The following is a 21,068-nucleotide window of genomic DNA, read 5'->3' as shown; positions in this document are numbered from 1 at the left end:
CACATTCAGGCACACACACACCGGCGGCTTCGTACTGGGAGGCAGTAAAATGATACTGTTATTACTCTGGACAAAGGTCTGGCCCTCAGTCTGCTGCTTGAATAAAACACTCCGAGCAGTGGTTTTATCACTGTTCTGGATGAAGGTGGAGGTACATAAGGTGGTTCAGGCATGACTAGCAAGAAAGTTGCAAAAGGGTAGAGCATTATTTCACATCCAAGGATTGCACTGTACTGGGAAATAGTGGTAATATAACTTTTTCAAAATTGGTGAACTATTCCTTTAACCAGGCCTGTCGATGAGCAGGGCCCAGAGAACCATTGCCCACTACCTTGCCAACTTCAATGAAATTAAAGGGAAACGGATTACACTGTTATGCATCGCCATTCTGTGATGTTCAATGCTTTGCAGGAATTACTATGTAGCTACACATTCTTTTGTTCTGTTAGTGATTTCATACATTTCCCAGAATGCCTCTGAATAACTTCAGCTTGAGCTTCCTGTTTTCAATCCAAAGCTGTGTGTATGGGCATGTACATTTAGTAGCTACCCAACTGCCTTGTAAACACTGGGGCGTGTCTGTCTATGACTGCGGCTGTGCCCGTTACCGAAAACACAACATGTTTTGTGGTTGCAATGCATTCTGGTCTATTGAGGCCACTGCCCATGAAGAAACTGGCATCTCTGCCCCCTCTATGATGAACGTGGCTGCAAAATGGCGGCTCCACAGAGAAACCCTTGATTTTTGATTGTGAGCGACTCACACCAAAACCTGTCATTTCCTGTTGCTGTTTTGCTGAAACCTCTGCCATCAGCCTCCACTGTGGAAACCTGGACATGACATCATGTCACCAGAACACAACATCACATCACCTAGCTGGTTAATCAAAGGAATAAAACAATATATACCAACAAACAACAAAACAGGCCCAGAAATGCAAGCTGCATAGAAAAATCTTCTTTTTTCACAGTGCTGACGTGGTATACAGTGGAATTCTACTTTAACTGAATGAAGTGAACACCGGTCCATCACGTTGCCAGGCAGTAACAGACGGGTCTATCAATGATATGAACCCTCTGACTATACAACAAGGCACCACCAGTGACAAATTCAACTATGACAAGGAAAGCAAAACACCAGCGACATGTCAGGAGCCATGTCCTGTGATCTTTCCTGGAATCTGGTTTGTTACCTCGATGTGTCAGTGAATAATGCATGTTCCTCCTCCTCCTTCGTCCAGTATGCACATGGCAGAGGAGGAAAGAGTGAGGCGCTCTGGGTAAACTTTCACTTTGGCTTCTGCTTTGGTCTCTGTCAATAATTCATTGCAACTGCTGACTCCGCAGCCTCGCAAGTAGGCTGACTGCGTTTTGTAGACGAGGGCATTCACTGAATATTAAACTCTGAGATGACCTACCTTCACTCAGAATAATTTTAACAAGTTAAATAAAGTGGTCATACAGGACCCTGAGATATTGTTTTAGTCCCTCTGTGAGGCATTAAATTACATTTGTGAGCTGAGACCTTGCCCTTCCCTGTCTTGGAAGCTCTGTGTAGGCTTTGATAGACTACCTGTGCAGCAAAGGGCTGTTTAACAGAGTGTTTGGTGCCTGATTTTTGGGGAAAGCCTCAGGGACATTAACACCTAAACTAAAATTTCATTTCCTAAAATTTCAGTGAAATCCCTGAAGATAACTGTCTAATCCTGGCTGTCTCGTTTTGTTGACTGTCTGATGCATTTCTTAAGTCCAATTCCTGTTCAGCATCAGTCTTGGGCCCAGTTAACCCACACGGATAAAGTGTTCGCGAAATGAAAACAGTGCAAATTGGTAACAGAGATCCAAAAAGCATATATCACCTGCTGTGATAGTTGACAGGAAACATATCTCAGGACCGCTGTATCCATTTGATATAATGGTATCAAATTCACAAATAGCTCCTCAGAGAGTTTGGGCCTCTAATTCAGATGATTTATTAGTGTAAAAATCTTAGGAATGTGAAAACTCACCATCCCAGGTCACAACAGAAAGAAAGAATCTGCACACTGGACACCAACTCATGTGACAATCCAATCACACCTACGTCTGTTAAACATCAAAGATAAACGTTGACAACGCCTATTCCCACAAGCCTAAACCTAAAGGCTGAAGCCAAGAGTAAACTGACATTTCTTTTGAGGAATTCAAGCATGCTGTGAATTACAGCATACATCTGATCGGATCAAAAGTCCAGTAGCCCTACAAAGGAAATCAAACATGATCCATATCAATCAGGTCAGCAAATCCATATGACACTGCTTACAAGCAACAACAGTGACAGACAGGTCAGGACAGAAACTACCACAACCAACCTTGCCAACAAATATCCAGTGACCATTTGTGACGACAAAATCTTTGCTTATTGCCCACACTGGTTGTCTGTTCCTATCACTGAAACCTTGTCAAAGAACATACAACTATGCACAGTCATAACAGCTGCTGTCAAGGAATAATGTGTGAATAATATCAGTGATGACGTTTTGCTGCTGATCATCAGATATCCAAATGATCTGTCATCCTGTTGCCCAATTTTATTAGGATCTTTGTGTGATAGACGCCTTTCCAGAGTCCACACTCCATTCATAATATCTGTCATTTTACTGCAGCCCTGCTTGTCAGCAGGTGTGCCCGCCAGCTGGAGCATGATTCATGGCCTCTTACTTATCGACATATTCTTCTGATACATCCGGCAAATATATATGTAATGTATCAAGCAGCCATTACTGTCAATGAAATATAAACTTTTAGCAATGATCCAAAAGGCTCGCTGCCACTCAACATGGTGTATACTCAATATTAAGGACATTAGGCTCTGCTGCAGTGCGTGCTATTTGGAAGCACAACATGTGTGCCGAGTTGAAGGCTGGCTGCTTATATTCTCTACCAAGTGTGTGTAGTTTCACCGAAAATCATGACACCAAAATAACACCAAACTGCCAGATTTTGTGAGCAGAGTTTGGGGTGACCTTCCCTCCATTCGAGAGAAAGGCATGTATCAGGGCTGGCCACTCTGATTCCAACTGTGCTAGGCAAGCATGTACATGAATTATTACTACATGCATTCATTAACCAGATGATCTACCCTTCCCTACAGACATGCTAAGCTAACCAATGTTCGCTAACATTACATAAACAATACACGAATTCAACCAGGAATAGCAGCGAGCTAACTCATACAACGTTAGCCGTCCGGGAAATCTAATACGTCCTCGTTAGCTAATAAACTGTAACTGTAGAGAGACTAAATTGTAGGTATGTGTATCCTTTAAGCAGCGGTGTTTTACCGGGAGTTGCTGAGTACGTGTTGAACATCAGCTGGCCATTAGCACTGACAGCCAGCCTTGCTAACTCTTAGCCTGTTGGCTCGTGTCATCATCATGGCTGGCTAGACAGCACAAAGTGCAGCGGCTGGAGGAGGACAAACATCACTCCCGACAAACATCGTATTCCGCTTCTATCGCTTACCTTATTCGACGGGAGATTGTGGGTCTCAACACGTCCACGTACAGCAAACTCCCCCTCTTTTCCGCGGCTTGTTTGTGTTTGTATCGGGCTTTCACTTCGAGGAAGAAACTTCCACCATCTTCGTAATCTCATGTCACGTGATCGAAACAAGGTGGGGCGCATGCTGCTCCTCCTCGGCGCCGTGATTGGAGCAGAGCCGAGGCCGGATGGACCAATGGCTGGCCAGGGGGAAAAAAGTCTGAACAAAGTGATGCTTTCAGAACCTCCTCGTAAAATTCGTAGTTTCTAAACCGAGCATCGAAAATCGCTTTCAGGTATTTGCAACAAAGGGATTTTTTTCGATGGCTATTACTTTATTTTAGTAATAAATGGGAAACATTGGACTTTAAACATGTAATTGGTGCTTTAACTGATTAATTTCGAATTATTAAGTCGTTGCAAAATAAAGCGCCCCTTTTTTTCCTGTGTCTGATTTTTTTTCAACAGGTCAGTGAAATCAGCTGCTGTGGTCTTTGATTGGGATGCAAACTGTCAGTGTCTTGACTTGCGCCAAACTTAAACTTGCGCAAACCCCCATGTTGTAATCCATAACACTTTGCACCAGATGTTGACACTAACTGAAATGTCTTCCACCCTGAAAAGTTACATCTCAGCAACCCAGTTACCATATAAAAGCGCTTCTAACATGTACCGAAACGAACAATTGATTAGGTGATTTTGCCACTTTTAAGTAATGCTGTGTTTTTATTTTTTACTGTCTGGTGCCTGTAGCACCCCGCTGTGAATGCAGGCTGTGGTGCCTAACGAAACACATGGGTCCTGTTAGATATTCTGTTATCATGTGGTCGTTTAGTTTTCAGATGTGAGTTAGTAGATTCTTGCAGCCTCAGAAAAACAGACTATTTCAGTTTTCCCATTCGGATGTACCACTATGCCTGTTCTTCTTTAACACATTTTCGGTAGTACTTGACGGCAGCAAAATCGTCACATTATTTCCCTTTGCAGGAACACAAAATTATAATTATTAATAATAATTAATTTGAATAATTAATAATATTAATACTACTACTACTACTGCTACTACTACTACTGATAATAATAATAATAACAACAACAACAACAAAACAATAACAACAACAACAACAACAACAACAATTATTATTATTATTATTATTATTAGTAGTAGTAGTATTGTTATTGTTATTATTATAACAACAACCAGGGAAAAAAGACAACAAACACAGCACTGAAACAGCAGATGGCAATGTTGCACTTTCCTCAAAGATCACGGTAACAAGTGCCTGTAGCCAGCATATTATGGGCAGTCAATCAGTCATTACTTAATCATGGATTATGGTTAATGGTCCGTTAACCGAGGACTACAGAATCGATTTAAACTTTTAATCCTAATAATATTCCACAGGAGAAACACTTTGAAACTCAGCATGAAAAAAAAAAAAAAACAGCAGCAGCAGTAGAACAGTGTTATTTTCTCTGTCTGGCACTTTTTTCTTTCTAGTTACTGCTATAATACTTTGTAGCCTACTCTTACATTATTTCTCTGGGATACTTAGTGTGTAGTTGCGGCGTGATATTTTATAAGCGGGTAGAGGTTGTAGGTAGGCTACTTCCGAATGGCCAGACCAACTAATAGTACAATATTAAACCACATCATCATCATTATTATTATTATTATTATTATTATTAGCAGTAGTCGTAGTAGTAGTAGTAGTAGTAGTAGTAGTAGTACTTCAGTAGCGCTTGTCAAGTGGCCGGAGACAATCCGGTTAATTCCGGACATCAGGCGCCTGTTGCCTTCAAAATAAATCACCATATTTGGGAAGGAAATGAGTGAACGTTTTGGGGGAACAGAAGAATGTATTGTCCATTATTTTTTAAAAAAAAACAAACAAAAAAATAATAATAATAAAAAAAATAAATAAATAAATAAATAATAATAATAATAATAATAATAATATGTACTATTGCTCATTATTCATTTTAAAACTAGTGCCATTACTTAATTCATCACTTGGAGCTGTAATTAACTGATTACTTCTCCATCCCACCTCCAACATTGGTGCTTACATTCTCCCCTCCTAGTAAAATCCCAAACATCTGTTTTGTCCTCTGTGAATCATCCAGACATGAAACAGAGTCAGAGCTCAATGTTTCTCTCATCCTAACTGTAAAAACCCAGTTTAAATGTAGAACAAGCAGTGGTAATACTTCCACCTGCTGACTGAATGGAGAAAAAAAAGGGTAATTGATGAAGGACCTAATTTCTGGATAATTAAGCTTGAATGTGATATTTAAAGGAGGTGGTAACAAAACAAAGACATTTTTATTGATATTAGCTACTGAATAGCAACTTGTTGCACTGCTTATAAGATGACTGGAACAGGCTGTGGCATGAAACCAGAAGAGTGAAATCATATTTAAAAAAACAAAAAAAAAAAAAAAAAAAAAACTGATGGGAATAGTTACTGTCAATTAAAATAAAGACACAAAAGGCTGCAGTGTATTGTGCTCATGTTCATTACAATCCCTGGTGAAAGAGTGGCTATCTTACACAGATTGGGAGAATGTCTCCTCTTTTTACCAAATCTTAATTTAATAGATTGGAAAAAAATGCCTCATATATGATAGATAGTTCTCTAAGGATCCAGGGATCATTTACCCTCCTTTATAAGATCATGTAAATCTTAGTGGTTTTACCTCTGTGTGTGTGTTGTTGTTTTTGTTTTTTTTTTCTCAATATCAGGACAAATTCACTTTAAATGGGGATCCATGGCTTAACAAAAGTCAACTTTGGGGTCCACAACATGAAAAGGTTTTCCTCTGCTGCTATAAACAGCCACTGGAAGGCAAAACCTACAGCAGACTGTAGACTAGTGGACTAGTGGAAAACCACATCTCATGTAAGTCTCTACAAGATGCCTCCTATATTCCTTAGTAAGTGTTTATTTATTTATTTATTTATTTATAGGTTGGGCCTTTTCCACCGTTGATTTTATTGGTTTTATCTTTATTGAAAATACATTAAAATAAGCCAACATGTTAGACATGTGCTTAACATAATGTTTTACAAAGAAACAGGAGCATGAATTTTAAAAAATCCTAATAAAAAAAAAAAAAAAGTGTACGTGTATTATATTGAAAGGAATGACCGGAAGTGTTGTAGTGGTTGCTCCATGTGACTTGACGCCGCTGCGGCGGGGCGGCGGAGGCGGGGGTGCGCTCCCAGCACAGCGGCATGAGACGACCGTCCGCTCGGACCATGCGAGCAGCCACGGCAGGTTTGGAGGAAACAACGGTCTGACAGCTGATCCCGACAAGAAGGTAGGCGACCTGCTCCCCTCTTGCTCCTGTCCTGACTGCATGACAACCGGAAAACAGATTCACTAACGACTGGCCTCTCGTCAATTTGCATTGATTGATTAATCTGCCATAAAGAGAAAGTAGTCCTGTAAAACCAGCTCACACTGACACACCGCCGAGGAGGCACTTGTGTTCAGATGAGAGAAACAACTGCTTTTTAGAAGGATGCTATACATTCTGTAATATTATAGTGATTGTAACTAAACTGAGAAAAAGACATTCAAGTTATTATAAATTCACCACTGAGCACCACACACACACACACACACACACACACACACACACACACACACTGTGAGTCCCACAGGAGTGTTATAGGAATATTGCAGGTTTGGTGAGGTGTGGATGGTACCAGTGAGGCTGAGTGATCTCCCTGAGCAGGTTGAGAGAAGGTCACGCCCTCAGCTGACCTGTGCCTGCTTTCACACTGCTTATTCTGAGCAACATGAGAATAGACAGGAAAACGGCAGCTGTGGAAAAAGTGGAATACAATAGAACTGAAAAAAAAAAAAAATAGAATTGAATACAATTTAGAATAGGACTTGATTTCCAACTTAAGCCTCATTATTTCGTAGAGCATGCACTGCAGAAGATGAATCTGTGACCCTTTGTGCAAAGTTTTTGGAGGTTGCTGTTTCTTGTTACATGAGTTGTCTGCAGTAGGTTGAGGCACAACAGATGCTGCATGAATCCTCTGTCAGCATTATGAACAACAGGGAATATATATGTCAAAATGATTTATAGGAGATCCAGGACTGCAATGATGCACGACAAGATGGACGGGCAATATTGCAGGGTAAGACAGAGATAAAGTAGATCTTAATTAAGCTACAGAAAAGACAGATTGTACAGTATTGTGGAAACATCGTGTGGTTGACAACTACAATGCTCTGATTTGTGTGAAGTGCGTCTTGGTGACCGTCACAACCAGGTGACATTTACCGTTAGGTGGTGTTTACTGGCTGGCTTCCTTCTATTTAGTGGAGCTCTTAGTCATGCGCACTCTTTTCTCAAGCACACTGTGCGGGAATCGCTGCCGATCACACGTCATCCAAAACTCAGATTTGCATGGGAATGCTTCTTTTAAAGTAACTTACTGTAAACAGGCCTTTAAAAACTTTGGCCACACCTCTTCTGGGTAAGTGTGGTGCACTATCTCACGGCCAGTCATCAAACACCAAAATATGAATTTTCAAGGCCCTTTGTTTCCACTGGAACCAGTTCAAACGAGGAGAAATAAATAGTAAATGCATGCATATGAAATTTTGCCCCCTTGCTTCATTTGCAAGTCTTCTTTTAGTTTTTTATTTGCAGTGTTTCAGACATCAGTTTGAGTACAGTGAAATCCACCCATAAATTCTATGAGAAAACTGCACGTTGCACGGTGGCTGAAGGTGTCATGCTTTGTTCTTCTCGAGAACAATTTGCATTTCTCCCAGCTGATTTTCATTCAACTTTGCATGTCCAGTACAGACCAGTGAACTCTGCAGGGCGGAAGGCCTTCTACGCTGTGCTTTATCCACAACAGGAAAGCAGGCCTGTGGACTGTGAACATTTTGTGTAATTTGGTGTTTTTCTTCTCTTTCTGTATTTAGTAATCTTCCCCAGTCTTTGCCTTTTCTTTGCATCCCTGTTATCTTTACCGTGAGTGACAGCTAATCCGCCCGGTGTTCACACAGAAAAAAATGAAGGCAACAAAACCTGAAAATGAACATCATCTTCAGCCGTGTACCTGCCCTGCATTTGCAAAATGTGTTTAATCAGCAGCAGGGGGAATTTCCATGTTTGCTTTGTGTGTTTCTATCTATAATTTGCCCCCGTTTGAATGGTGTCTTCCAGGAATACCCCCCCTCCCAATTCATGCCAGCCAAGTTGTAATCCTGAAACTCAAGACGCTGACCTCAGACCAGCTCCTTAATCGTTTTATGAATACCTCAAATAAGTCTCAGAGTGTATCTTCTGACCGTGGATCTGACTGTGGGAAACTTTGACCCTGTCCAGCCAGTGTCCTAGTGTGTCTTTGGCTGGGAACAGGCTGGTCTTGCCAAGCAGCTGTTAATGTATTAATAGGTGTTTTGCCTTCTACTTCAGTCCCAACCCGCCATTTCGTAACACTGCCAAGCCCCTCCCCAGCCGCGCTCCATCCCCGAAAGAGCTCGGGGCTTATTTTAGGCTGAGAGGACGATGGCCAAAGTGCTACGGTTACTTACACAGATTATTTAGGAGTTGGGATAACGGGAGACCGAGGAAACAAAAAGCCTGGTTGGGGGGTTGGGGGATGGAGCGGTGTCCAGGAACGAGAGGAGGTCGGCCCCGTTATTCTGAGGCCAATCACAAATATTGAGAGGCTGATTTAAAGGGGTATCAAGTCATCTCTGACCTTTAGCGACCTTTATCAGTGACCAGTAGGAAATTAGATCCTGGTTATAGTGTCGAAAAGTGATGGTTGACTCTATTAATCATCAATATTATGCTCATTTTGTCCTATGAGACAGTAAAAGTATTACTTAATATCAGTCTGTATGAGATTCATAAATAAGTGGAGGTTGTTAACTAGGTTTGCGCAATATCCAGAATTAAAAATGTGATTTTGCACTGTGGAAATATTGCAACGTTTGATATTAACCTGGTATTATAGAAAATATTGCATATAGCCACAAATATCATAATATGCATTAACGTTTATGCTCTAACTATCAACGCTATAGCTTATTGAACAAGCTTATTGCTGGAAATATCACAATATGTAGTATTAATACAACATTGCAGAAAATATTGCATACTGCTGCAAATATTACAATATTTGATATTAACATGATATTGTAGAAAATAAAGCATATGGCCACAAATATTGCAGTATTAATAAAATATTGTAGAAAAGATTGCATAAGGCTAGGGCTGGGCGACATGGACAGAATCAAACATCATGATATTTTTTTCAATATTGATATTGTAGTAAGATTAAAGGGATAACAGTTGGTGCTTCTGAGAAATATTTACACATTGAGATTTTTGTTGAGTGGATTTGATGACGAAGCAGGTAGAGGTAAATAACAGAACACCTAGACAAATCTAATGCATATCTTTTTACTGTAATGCAGTCTAAAACCAGAAAAAGGCAACACTTATGCCAGATCACGATATTATGATATCTAAATTCTAAGATGATATCTAGTTTTATATCACAATATTGTTATAATTTAGAAATAATGACCAAGACGTTGAGGCCACAAGTATAGTGATATTAACACGATATTGTAGGGAACAAAGCATATGGCCACAAATATCATGATATTTGATATTAACACAATATTGTACAATATTGGTTGCCACCTGGATTTAACTAAGCAAGTAGGTAAGAGCCTCCTATTGGATAATTACTGCATGGGCGATTATCTTTCAGCTGGCAACAAGTTATTTAACCCCAACTGATGCAATGAGTGCAACAACCATGTCGAAAGACACATGGTCGTGGAAAAGATGTTGGTCTGTTTGAGAAGGGTCAAATCATTGGCATGCATCAAGTAGAGAAAACATCGATAGAGATTGCAGAAACTACTAAAATTGGGTTAAGAACTGGAAGGATAGTGGGGAACCATTGTCCTCGAGGAAGAAATGTGGTCGGAAAAAAATCCTGTTTGATCGTGATCGGCGATCACTTAAATGTTTGATGAAATCTAATCATAGAAAAACGACAGTAGAACTCAGGGCCATGTTTATTAGTGAAAGTAAGAGCATTTCCACACGTACAATGCGAAGGGTACTCAAGGGATTGGGACTGAACAGCTGTGTAGCCTTAAGAAAACCACTAATCAGTGAGGCTAATCGGGAAAAAAAGGCTTCAATTTGCTAGGGAGCATAAAGATCATTTTCACACATGGATTGGCCACCACAGAGTCCAGACCTTAACCCCATTGAGAATCTTTGGGATGTGCTTTAGAAGGCTTTGTGCAGTGGTCCGACTCTCCCATCATCCATACAAGATCTTGGTGAAAAATGAATGCAACACTGGACGGAAAGAAATCTTGTGACATTGCAGAAGCTCATCGAAACAATGCCACAGCGAATGTGTGCTGTAAACAAAGCTAAAGGTGGTCCAACAAAATATTAGTGTGTGACCTTTTTTTTTTTGGTGGCGACTTTTTTTTGGCCAGGCAGTGTATTACGTATGATGTTATCAGATATAGGCCAAAGTCTGTTGATCCCACAAATAATATAATGCATCCTGTTTGTTAATGTGGATTTTAAGACGGCTAAAAAAGACAGAGAAAATGAGGCACAACTTCATCCACCTTAGCAACTTTTCTACTTTGTCTGCATCAGTTTGGCAGATTACTGAACAAAATCACTGTTTTGGTGATAAATGCGGAGTCGAGCTGACCGTCTCCAAGCTGTCAGGGTGTCCTGCTCCCACACCAGCGGAATGGTGGGAGACACTGTTGTCTCTCTCTCTCTCTCTCTCTCTCTCTCTCTCACCACGGGCTGCAGGCAGCAGCAATCAGTTATCCAGTGGGAGAGTGTGTGTTTGTCAGAGGGGGGCAATGTCTTAAACTGATCTTCTCTCCTCTGTACTGCCTCTGCTGCTTCCACAGACCCAAGAGGCAAAAGAAAAAAAACAAAAAACATTGTGGCATAGCTCCAAGTTGGAGAACCTATATTTAGATCCAGCTATGGGAAAATAACTAAGTCCATAATCACTCATACACGGACAGCGAGGCCCTGGCTAAATCCCGGAGACAAAAAGTGCTGGTCAAATGTGATTTGCTGTGGCAGTGGAGGTCAAGGGCCCACTTTTCCATGGTGGGCTGAAACTGCTGGAGCCTCGGTCCGAGAACGCCGGGCCCAGGCAGTGGGGGCGAAAGGCATCTGTTCATTAGCAGTGGAAAACGTAATGGCTTAATGCAATAGTGCAGGTTGGGAGAAGATATCAAGCCTTGTTCCTAGACATGTTCTGGGCAAAAATTGGTGCTAAGATGGAGGAGTCCTTTCCGCCTCGCCGTAGGTTGCATGAATCACTCGAGTTGAATCAGCCTCAAGCAGCACACTATCCAGGTGCTTGCAGATGCCCAACATGCTGCTTTGCTTTGTGTTCGATCATAGAGTTAAATTATTAAGCTGTGATTTTCCCTTCAATTTCTACTTCAGTAGCTTCAAAATTACAAAACACATTTTTCCAGATTGTATGATGATATCACATCCATATTGTGTAGCTGCTGGTTGCATCACTTCACTGAAGCTACGTGACACTTATTTTGAGTGAATTATTCAAACCTAAGATGCCATTGTTTTATCGCTGCAGAATTACATCCAGTATAGAATATCAGCATGTCTTGTGCCTCTTTTTATACACATCTCCCTGTAATTCAGTAGCACATGTTTGGTATCTTTGGAAACCTCGGGACCTCCACTGTCATAAAGTTCTGATGGTTTGAACAAAGCACCGTGCATTTCTAATGACAAACCCACCGATGAAAGGTTGAAGAGGTTAAAGGTGATTGCTTTTTATTATGTGCGTAGTGTTGCTTTTATTAGTGGTGATTCCTACTGTATGGTATACAACATTATTCTTAGGTACTAAACACTGCATAGATGTTGATATGATGATCTGCACCAACTGTACTCATCCTTAGAAGCTAAACATATTTATATTAACAGTTCAAAACCCTTTCCCTGAGTTTTTTTTTTTAATTAAAATTTTCAATGAGCCATAATATCATGTTGTTAAAATTCTTGTTTATTGGGGTTAATGTCAAATTTGGCCATCTTTTGCCCACTGATCTCTGTCAAACATTTGCTGGGTGTTCTTTTTTTCCTCATCAGTTTCAATGAGCACATTATTTTGCCTCTGTGCAGCCGGGCTGCAGCACCATCTTCTTTTTCGCCGTTCAGGCCGAGGTAAAATAAGATTTGTGTTTCATTGCCTGCAAATAAAGGAAGGCCTCATCTCTCATTCTCTAATAAAGGTCATGTTTTCATATTGAGAGGCTGAAGTGACGTCAGCAGAGTCCCCTCTTCTCTCTGTGAAAGTCCCTCCCAAGTCCCTTTGTGTAGGTGTAACAATGGCTTATTTTTAACCTTTGGGGCGGTGTGTGTTTGTGTGTGTTTGTGTGCGCGCGTGCGTAGAATGGTATAGAAGTGGAGAGCAAAGTTAAGGGAGGAAGTGGTTGCAGGGTAACGGCGAAAGAAAATAGCCACCTCCTCACCCGTCATCCTTCCTCCCCCCCATCTCACATGCATATGCCTACACACACACGGGCATGATCACACACACACACACAAGTTTCTCTGGTCCCTGGTAGGTGACTGGGAGAGGGATATCTGACAGTTTGGTGTACAACAGCAGTCTATAGATAAAACTGTGAGAGAAAATGGAGGAACTGTGAATTCAAATTTGAATTGAAACTGAGCCAAAACTGATGAACTGACTTTGTGTTTGTCCTGTTGTATTTTGATTCAGGTTGAAGCCTGTTAAGCACTCAGATAGCCATTTGAAGGGAATATGCATGCACATGTGTTAGGATATGTATGTTATTAAGGTACTTATGATAAGCGAGCTAAAGTTAGTGCATTTGCAATCTGAATTTTCATGAAAATGAGCTCAAAATCAGGCTGGGTCTGGTTTTAATTACATGTGGACCTTTCCTGGTATTGACTTTCGCCAATTAAAATAATGACACAATCAACTGTAGCTCATTTTCCCAGTATGTGATCTTTTAAATAGAGCCAGTGATGCAGTGATGAACCTGCCAACATTTGGTTTTCCACCTTTTTTTTATCTGCAGATTAGAGCTTAGCCCTTTTCAGAAGGCTAATGGGAATATTTATGAGCTGAACGCATAGAGAAACACATGGATGTAAATTGTATCACATGCATGTATGTTATACAAATACAGGATTTATTTAGGGTTGAAAGCATCAATTCATGCTTTTCTGAAGATATGTTTGATTTGTGAATATACTGATTATAATTCTGAAACAATTAGCAGTGGTTTTTAGTCATTTGTCAAGGAAAAATCTCAAACATTTGCTGATTCCGCTTGACTAAGATCATTAAGGTGGTAAGATTGCCTAACTTTGCTCTGTTCATATCATTATAAAATTGATACTTTGGGTTTTTGGTGGCTGGTCAGACTCACACTCCAAAGAGCATTTCTCATTATTTGTGACACTTTATAGACAAAATGGCTAGTTGATTTATTGTAAAAATAATGGAAAGACTAACTGACAGTCCTTCTTGTTTGCTTTATGATCCTTATGACTGGAGGTTTTTTATTTCCCTCTAAACCTCAGCAGTTTGAAGGCATGTGAACACTCAGCTCTTTAGCAGTTATCTGTGTGTGTGTGTTGCTCCCTCTGGTTCTGCCAGCTTTCTTATGTTTTATCTTCCTTCTGTCAAACAATCCCATCTGCAGCAAACGCTCTGGATCTATTCTCCAATGCTGAAATATTCCAGTCCATTATTTTCTCTAATGACTGATTTTTATCCTCAGATGGCCTTTTTTCTTTCTGCTCTGGCTCTTTTGTTCTCCTTTGAGCTTTCTATATTGTATCCTTGACTCTGTGGCAGAGTGCATCTGGAGTTTCTCATGCTACGCACAATACTTGCCAAGAGTAATTACATCCAATTATTGCATTTGATAAGAAAATAACAAGTGTATCATGCCCTGGTCACTGCAGAAAACAGAGGGCGGGTGGCTCTATGATATAGTTTATGTTAGTTTATGTCACAATGCAAAGGCTTTCCTTTAAATCACTGCTGCTCTTGTCAGCACGGCCTCAGGCACTGATGACTGCTGGGACCAGGATGAAAACCGCTCCTGCGTCACAGCAGCATCTGCAGCCTATTTGTCCGAGTGCAAGGCCCAACAAACCCATATCTAAAGCAACAAACAACAATATTTGGATTTCCCAGCATCTGATGACCCCTGACCCCGTGAGAGTAGTGTGACCCTTGGGTTTTAGGGACAGTAAGTGTTGATCCTTCTCTCGAGGAAAAAACCTAGTTGAAAGTAGAATAGGGTTTTGTAAAGGATCCAAAGATACAAATGTACTTTCTAATAGGATGTTCAAACCTAATTTTTCCCTCAAAAATTCTGCACATTTGTGATGCATAACTTCACGCTATTCATATCATCCAGCAAACTGGCTTTGTGTGTAATCGCTCACATTGCATTTGGTCTGAAGACACAATAAGGCTCACCAACGGTCCTCAACGCTTTGAAACCTGAGATGAGATTCATTTGATTTCTTTTAAGAACACAGGAGAAAAGATAATGAGCAACTTAATTGAATTTACAAAAGAAAAAAGGCAGGAAAAAGTTATAAGGAAATGACTGGAAAAAGAAAAGTAAAGTAAAACAAACAAAACAAAAAAGAACAAAAAAGAAAAGTGCCTGAAAATTTGCAAGAAATTAGTCAAACAAGAAAATTACCTGGAAATTAGCCAGAAAGAAAGAAAGAAAATGATCTAAAAGTTTGCCAAAAAGTTAAAAATACTACTGAAATACTGTAACATAATTTGAAAAATATGATTATATTTTTCCTCCTAGTTTTTTTTTTTTTTTTTTTTTTTTGAGAATTTTCTAATAATACATATGACCCACAGCAGAACACTTTCACCCTTTTTCTGTGAGGGCTGTGGAAAGGCATTATGGGGAAAACAGGAAATCAGTAAGTGAGGTAGAAGTGGATGATGCCGATTACGGTAAAGTGTGAACACCAAAACCAACACACTTCATCACCGCTTCTCCGAAAATATTACAAATCCTTTTGTTTTAGTATGGAAAATAGTGATTAAGCCATGCCAAGCCTAACAGGAGAAATCAAGGATGTGAAAGTGCTGGATTTCATTGTTAGTTCATAGGTTGTGCAGTGATCTTCAGGCTTCACATGAGCCGCTGGTTCAGGGAATGTGCATTTAATTTCCTTGGTGGACTTTCCTCTCCCATGGAATGTTTCTAAATATAAAAAATCAGACCCCGGGGCTCGAACACAAGCCTGGTAATGCTTTGTTTCTGCCTTTGTTAGTGAGACGTCCCCTCTGCAACAAGCCAAAGCAGGAAAAAACGTATTGATACGCTAAGAGAGTTTGATCTCCTATAGGTTTTGCTTCCTGCTTTGCCTTTAAGCCTCAAGACAGTGAGTTCTTGCGAAAGGGAGTTCAGGGGTTGTGAATGCCCTTAAAAATGAATTGGACCACTCCATTGCTGTGATTTATTGTGTGTTTATTGCAAGCTGTGTGAGTCATACATGAGAGGACACATTCACTGGAAACATCACTTACCTTCAGTGGGGCTGGTTGCCAGGAGAAACCGTCGCCAGCTCTTCCAGTCATGGTCACGCCATGAAAGACACCACATGTTTTCAACACATCAGTCAACGCATAGGCATGTTAACACGCATACAAGCTTGTGTGCTTGTGTATGACTGTTGGTACACACATACACACAGTGCTGGTTTTAATAAATCAATCCAGAAAAAAAAAAAAAAAATCAATGCTTCTACTGAAAACCCCTCAACTTTGATATTGTAGTCTTGCCTGAAGCACAACAACTGGAAGAATCAAACCTCAAGGATAATGCTGTTAGTTTCTGGACCTGGATGAACTTAAACCGGCACCAGTGTTTTTCATCTAATAATTCATACAAATATCAAATATCTTTAAATTTGGACATCACGAAAATTTCCCCTGGAATTTTTTCTTGTCAGGATGGAAAACTGAAACAGCATTTAGATCATAATGGGACACTAAAACTCTTTCATGCCTACGATATTGATATGACTAATGATAATACTGAATAGACCGGCATGGATATCAATAATTTTTTGATAAAGATATCGCCTAACTTCTAGTCAATGAAATGACAGTGTAGTTAATTTTTGTATTTTTTTTTTTTTTTTTTTTCATTTTTCTGTGGACCCCCTGAAACCCCTCCAAAGACCCCGGACCCCAGGTTGAGAACCCCTGTCAGTATACTCCCAATCAGTTCTATCATACATGATGTAACATGTCCATCAGATCACAGGTAACCCATATTGAATGGTAAATGTTTAATTTTTAGTAAGAGGCCAATATTGACCACCTGAACTGACATCTGAAAGCATTGCCACAACTTCATTCACTGTACAACAGCAACAGTGGAGCAGTTCCATAATGCTCAGTCATCTTATCGAAGAGTACGTCTTTGTTTTTTGTGCAAAATGAGGATGATTTTCACTCTTCAACAAGTTCTGTTGTGTCTGCAAACTGCACATTCCAATTTCACAATGAGTGCTGTCAGGCCAAAGAACCATCTTGGAAAAAAAAAAAACTCCTGTATAGGAATAAACAGTCAAACGCAGAGTTACACTGAGCCTGTCCTGCAGGTCGTCTTAGCAGTTAACACCAGAATCATCCGTTTGTCCCCAGTAGATCAAGCTAACACTTCAGCATACCAGGCCCCTCACATCCCATAAGTCAGAAGATGAGAGCCTGTCCCAGCTCTGTGCAAGTCTGGCTCTTTTGTGATGGAGATGGTTAAACATTCACAGAAAATACGATAGAAAATTGAAAATGAAAATAGAAAATATCCTTGTTTGTACATCATAAGCTGTTTTCCCCACGGATAAAGGGAGACTGTCGAGAAAAATGCGCAGCGTATGAGATGTGGGATTTCTCTGCAACAATGGACTGCATCAGTATTGAATTTATGATTTCTTAAGTATTAGCTCTGTCACTCAGCAGAGTGTAGCTGTGAAGACTTAGCATGCAGCACAGGAGCCAAACATGCACCGGGGGGCACATGGATGATTTTGGTGTTTATGTCTTACGTGAGCAGCATTACTTATTGGCTAAAGTGGCCAACTAAAATGGTTTTCCAAAAACTTGGTGCATTCCTTTAAAGAAAGCCAGAGGAGCTGAGGAGGACTTTTAACTGACTCAAACTGAACAAGAGACACAGAGTGAATGAGATGGATGTTGACAGATGACAGTGTGACGAGGAACAGACAAACCACAGGAGACAGCGACACAGGTTCAGAGGAAGAGATTGGCAAAGAATGACGGTAAAATGAGACAGATGCCAAAGGAGGAAAAAGGGGGCTGAAGTGTGTGTGTGTGTGTGTGTGTGTGTGTGTGTGTGTGTGTGTGTGTGTGTGTGTGTGTGTGTACTTGACCTGAGTTTAAACTTTTCCCTCTGTGTCCCCCTGCAGGACAGTGTCCAACAGAAAAAGGCATACAAACAAAAACACACATACACACTAACACTAATGCATATGCACATACAATCCATGCACATATATCAACATGATATATTCTCAATGTCTGCATGGAATGATCCTTTAAACTTGAAATACCGTATTTCACCAATTAATCGCCCGGCCGCAAATAGCCGCCGGGTTCTTATAAACGCCTGGGGTCTGCACCCCCGTATTAAACTCCCACCCGAATAACCACCGGGGCGATTATTTGCATCATAATGAGGTAACCCAAAATAAGGCTATTCACCTTATTTTTGCAGCAGTAAACAGTTAACCGCACAATAACTGTGCGGCACTTCCGTTTTCTGTCAAAATAAGAGCGCTAGCTAACGTTAGAAAAAAAAGGGTGTACTGTAATCTTAAATTGCCCAACTGTAAATATGTTGGACAGTAACTGTCATCACAATAATGGCCTGGTGCAGGTCTGTGTAAAAATAAATAAAGGCCTGCAGCGAATAGCCGCCTGGTTCTTTTAAACGCCCGGGGTCAAAGTTCATTTTGCATATTAAACGCCCAGGCGATTAATTGGTGAAATACGGTAATACTACAATAACCACTTTTGGCAAGAGCTGACTGATGGTACAGTGATTTTGTGTGTGTGTGTGTGTGTGTGTGTGTGTGTGTGTGTGTGTGTGTGTGTGTGTGTGTGTATGTGTGGTGGTGGTGGGGGTTGTGCATGCATGTGTGTGCAAGTGTGTGTGCAATTTCACGCTGACTGTGTGTGCACCTTTGTCACAGAATAGTAATATGCCAAGTCTGGCTTCTTTAATTGTGGTAATCATTCTTTTTTGCTCAGGAGTCTGTTGCTGTACATTATCTTTAATTGCCTCTATTAATAATCCTGATGTAAAACAGCGTTGGAGCTGAAAGAAAGAAAGAAAGAAAGAAAGAAAGAAAGAAATGGAAACATCATAGTCATTGGTTAATGTTGTTGCCAGAAAAACAAATGTCACATGTGGAGATAAGTAGGACCCAAATGCAGGAGCAAGCAGGCAAGTAAGAAACTCTAGGAGCACTGGAAACCACAAGCATGACACACAGCAAAGGCAATGTTCAGACCATGAACTGAACTGAAGACAGGACTGAAATACACAAAGAACCAATCAGATAACAAGAAACACCTGGGGAAGGGGCTGGAGCACAAGACAGGGGAACACAGAGGAGAGGAGACACACAGGGAAAAGGAAACTTCACCAAAACACGAGAAAAACACTGACAAACAAAAGTAGAGTCCAAATCAAAAGTCCAGAAACTCAGAATCATTACAGTATAACATCACATTGTCGCTAACTTGCATTAGTGTGTGAACACAGATATTCTCCCAACAAGCAGAAAGGTTACTCACAAGTTGCTTTGGAGGAACTGGCAAAACTCAAAACTCAGGCCACTGATACAAAGTCCCATTATCCAAGAAGAACATCTCCAAAAACTCATTCATACCTACAGCCATAAATATATTAAATAAAGAATGAACAATGGACAAAGTAACTCTTACGCACTAGGTCACTTTACACATATCCAGATCTTTTACCTTGTCTATTTTTTTTTTAATATAGTTTTAATTTTTATACTTGCTTTTAACAATTTCTACACACTGTGTTTGCTTTCAGAAATCTGTGTTGCGTGACTGTTTCTAGTCAGTGTGTTGTCTACTGTTTTTATATGTTGAGCAACGTCAACAAAATTTTTCTGTTACGACAGACAATAAAGCTTTCTGAATCAGAATCGGAATAAAGTCACCAAGGAGGTCTGAAAACTCGCTAACTCTATCATCAAAACAGATTGACGATAGGAATAGATCAGCTTTCTTTTACCTATTTTTTGGGGCCCCTGTCAGGCAAGGGCCCTTGGAATTGTCCTAACTTTTCCCCCATATACGGCGCCTCTGGTGATAACTGTCAAAGCAGGTGGCGTTTATCTGTTTCTGGATTTTTAATCGCCTAATAATGAGCATTATTTTGTGTGTCTATATTAGATGAAAACCCTTTTGTTTTTTGGCTTGTATTACATGGGTATAGTATAAAGCTGTCTGTGTGCAAATGTGTGTGTGTGTGTGTGTGTGTGTGTGTGTGTGTGTGTGTGTGCATTTCTCTGCGTATGATTGACTGGGTGCTTAGAATTTGTTTTCCCTCTTGTCTGTGCAGTTGTAAAAAGCTCCTCAAGTCAGAGTTAGTACCTTTAAACTGCTTTCAGCTATGAAAAGTGTACCTACTAGTCAGTGTTCCTTTAATTAATTGACATACGACATAAACTGACCACTATATACAGCCCAAGGAGTATATTGTGTTTAAAGCATTCATCAGCACTGCAGACTTTTAAACTATATTTCAAATGATCCTCATGGAAATTTGCATGAGAAAAGGAAATGCACTGACAATTTATGCGGTCTCGAGTTCACTGAAAGGGTTTGCAGATCATTGAATATTGATGAAAATGATCCCCCATCATGTCTTGGTGATGGAACATAACAAATAAATATTGTGCCTTCTCATATAAATGTAACAGCCGGTGGGCTCTCTCATTCACTCAGCTTTTTATTCAGTGATGTCAAGGCAGGCAGTTTCACAGTCAAAACAATAATTCACATCACTTCACTCTAACTTCATCAACAGAAGAGATTTGAGGAAAATGGCTGTTTCAGTAATCCCCCTAATTTTTTCCTAACCAAGGTCAATTCTGTAAGTACATAATTGTATTGTATTCTGCGCTCTGTTACACACTATAATTCTATCACACACTAATATTATACACTAACAGTCTCCTTTAATCAGTCTACTCCATTTCCATGCATACAATGCTTGTGTGACAGATTGGTAGACCAGAAGTGGCACTTGTTATGCGTGCGACATCACTAACATCACTGCAAAAACTCAGTAAATACAGGCCTGAATGTCTTACTCAGTTTTTCCACTGGGTGTAAACGTCCACTATTTTCTGTGGTGACA

General features: G+C 40.2%; 2 protein-coding genes across 2 annotated transcripts in view; one reads left to right on the top strand and one right to left on the bottom strand.

The window, feature by feature from the left end:
* Positions 1-3,628, bottom strand: part of itchb (itchy E3 ubiquitin protein ligase b) — a 34,984-nt gene extending 31,356 nt beyond the window's left edge. The window contains exon 1 of the mRNA XM_030055175.1: positions 3,505-3,628. The gene's annotated coding sequence lies outside the window, so the exon portion shown is untranslated. The remainder of the gene's footprint in view (positions 1-3,504) is intronic.
* A 3,136-nt stretch (positions 3,629-6,764) lies between these two features.
* The window catches only part of calcrl2 (calcitonin receptor-like 2), a 39,362-nt gene continuing 25,058 nt past the window's right edge, over positions 6,765-21,068 (top strand). Inside the window, exon 1 of the mRNA XM_030056582.1 lies at positions 6,765-6,846. The gene's annotated coding sequence lies outside the window, so the exon portion shown is untranslated. The remainder of the gene's footprint in view (positions 6,847-21,068) is intronic.

This window comes from Myripristis murdjan, chromosome 7 (assembly GCF_902150065.1).
Source record: "Myripristis murdjan chromosome 7, fMyrMur1.1, whole genome shotgun sequence".
Lineage (NCBI taxonomy): Eukaryota > Metazoa > Chordata > Actinopteri > Holocentriformes > Holocentridae > Myripristis > Myripristis murdjan.
This window is presented reverse-complemented; position numbering and strand designations above follow the sequence as displayed.